Source organism: Strix aluco, chromosome 1 (genome assembly GCF_031877795.1).
Source record: "Strix aluco isolate bStrAlu1 chromosome 1, bStrAlu1.hap1, whole genome shotgun sequence".
NCBI lineage: Eukaryota > Metazoa > Chordata > Aves > Strigiformes > Strigidae > Strix > Strix aluco.
The window spans coordinates 93,975,973-93,979,114 of NC_133931.1; positions in this window are offsets into that span (position 1 = coordinate 93,975,973).

Sequence of the window (3,142 nt, forward strand, 5' to 3'; positions counted from 1 at the left end):
CTTGCATCCTGTATTCTGTTGTGTTTACAAATGTCATACTGCAAAACTGCTAAATATATGAACAATTTTTAAATATGCTAAAATCAAACTATAGTTCTTTGAATGGCGTTGTCTGCTTAGGTATCAGAGGTATTAAAGAATCTGTGAAAAAGTCTTCCTGAATATGTGTAAAATGGAGCAGTTGTCTTTTGTTGACTCTCCTGGTTTTGGAAGCCCTGACAGGGCCAAAGAATTCATGTGGATTTCACTTTGATTTTCCCCATGGTTTTTTTTATCTTTTATAGGGAGGTGCTAGCCTGGTTGAGGTAGGGGATGAAAGAATTACATAGTATTACAGTGAAGGAAAGCCAGATATGTTTATAGGTGAGTCTTTGTAAGAAAAAAATTGAGGCTAGTCAAATGGGAGAAGCAGCATGGTGAGGTGGGATGGAGTGTGTATTTTCATTCCTTAACTTGTAAATTATGTATCAAATTATTATCTAAGTATATTTGTTATACTCATTATGTGTGTCCAGGAGCAAAACTACCAAAGGTGCCTCCCAGACTTACATGTCTTAGTTTTGTTCATCTAAATACTTAAATAACTAAAACTTTAATTTAAACTTGTGACAAATAATTGCTTTTCTCTAAATGAAAAAATTGGCCCGCCCATTCATTATACACCTTTTGAATTCTTCATTGTCTCAGTTATTTCCTCATAAACACTGATTTTGATGATTGTGGCCCAAATCTGTCTATAAAGTAGGTATGAGCTAATCATAAGATAGTGAAAACAGATGAAGAATACTTACAAAGATTCAGTGTTCAGCTTAATGAGAAATAATACAAAGCTATTTATGGGCAGCTAGAAATAAATAAGTCATAACCCAGAAAGTAGATACTGATACAGTCACCGTCTGGACCACAAACCGTTATAGTCTCAAAAGTGTTACTTTTCAAGTGAGAATGCAACAATTGTGGCTTTGTGTTCTTGTAAAAAGAAACTAGGAGGGGGTAAGAGGACAGCTACAGTACGTGCTATTAAAAGAATGGGACTGATAGTTGCTACCAAGAATAATAAGCAAAGAAAGTCTGTATGGCTTTAAAAAGAAACATGGAGTTGGTAAAGGCGGTTATTTGGCACAGGAAGGCGTCTGCAGTCTTGCCGGAAAACTCGACACTTCTGCCCTGCCACCAGCTGCACGTGCGAGGTGCCTGGCGTTTCTGGGGGGCTGCTTTCTCTCCAAGAGCTCCCCTTAAGAGCAAGGACAGAATGCCAGTACCTGTTGCTTTGACATGTTCTACAAGTCTTTGGAAGCCTATTTCGACCTGCAGCTACAATAGACCTGTCCCTTTGGAGAGGTAGATTTATCACAGAATCTGATACATTCTCAGGCAGAAGTACAATTTCTTACAGGATTCAGGTGAATTTCTGCATTGATGGAAAGACTGGTAACCACCTTAAGACATCTGCTGTCTAAGCAGAATAAATGGTAATAGTCTGCACATCTGCTTTTCTAGCAGTTCCATAGCCACTGTTAACTCTGCCACTTGCAATACTCCCTGGCTAAATGTGAGGTTTTTTTAGTTAACACAAGATGGAAATACAGCCACTTCATTTCCTTGCATCCTGACTGGAGTGTAAGGGTCTGAAAATGGATTGGTGCAGCTTCTTCTACAAGTAACAATGGAAGGAAAATACTGTGAGGAAAGAAGCCTGTCTTGCAGGCTGCTGAAAATTATGGGAGGCCAGCAGCATGTGCTGAAAAGGTTACTCAGGCTGTGAAATCTCCATCCTTGGAGGCAGTCAGCAGAGGACAAGATGCAATGCCAAGCAACCTAATTTACCTCTGCAGCTGGCCCTGCTTTGAGCATGGGGCAAGACCAAATGACCTATAGCTTGGAGAGGACTGCTATGATTTGGTGGGGGGGGGGGGGGGGGGATGTCAGGGTGTCATTTGTAAAGGCTCATTTACTAGCTGCACCGATTTTTGTGCTAAGTTCCTTGAAATGAATGAGGGTTTGGTTCTAAAGTAATACAAATGTTTAAGTCTTATCCTTTCATAAGTCCCAAACCTCACTGTTACCATAATTCTCGCCCAATGTATAAAAACCTGAATTAGAATAAATGGAAGAATATTCTTCCTGCAATTTATTGCATTCAAGCTGAACTCTAGCAAAGAGTAAAAATGGTGCTGAACACATTACAAGCAGGACCAGCAGAACTAATATTCACGATTTCTGATGAAAACAAGTTTCTTTTGCAAATACTCTTGACAGTGGCTTTGAGCTGTCACACTCGCCAGTCTGTGAATTTATCTGTATTCTTTCTGTTCCTAAACCTTGTTCTCAAATGAGGAAGCTGAATTTCACATGCTACATATAAAAGGAGCTTTACCTTGTATAAATAAACTTAAAACTCAGACATTCTACAAACCTATCTCCTATGTTAAAATAAATCTTATCCTAAAAACATTATCTGGATGAGATACTCTTTATAGAACAGCCCTACATTTGGGCTGCAGACTTTCCATGGCAAAGAACAAAGTTCTGCTCAACTAAAGCCAAGCTCACCTGCATACCATGCTTACTTACGTATCTACTGGACAACTGGAAAGGTAACACACACAGTACCGAACACAATTTAACAAAATTTAGTCTGGATTTAATATCCAGATAGATTAAGCTGGCTGAATCTGGTAAAGGCACCATTCCCTTCAGCCTCTTGAAGATTTCTCATCATGGCTGAAGAAGAGGACTACCTGTAATCACTCTTCCTTTGAATGGTCTACGTGCAGGAAAATGGCAGTTAGTCACTTTTTCTGGGAGTTTTAAAATTAAATCTGAAACATGCACAATGCCTATCCATTTTCTTCCCCTGGGAGGCTTAAATTAAATAAATCTGGCAGAGCAAATTTAGGCAGGAGTTCCCTGCCTCTTTTACAGAACATCCAGGCACTCTGACAGGATAGGAAACGGGTGATTTCACAACCTGACTCATATTGCTCTGCTAGCTCATTAAAGCTAATAGACCAAGTCCACTCCTATTGGCAAGTAATTAATCTATTTCTCTTCAGAAAGGCTTAGTAAAAAATTCAGCTATGCTTACATGAGGATCCCAAATAATGACTAGGTCAATATGCTTTTTTTCTCAAGGTTTTTT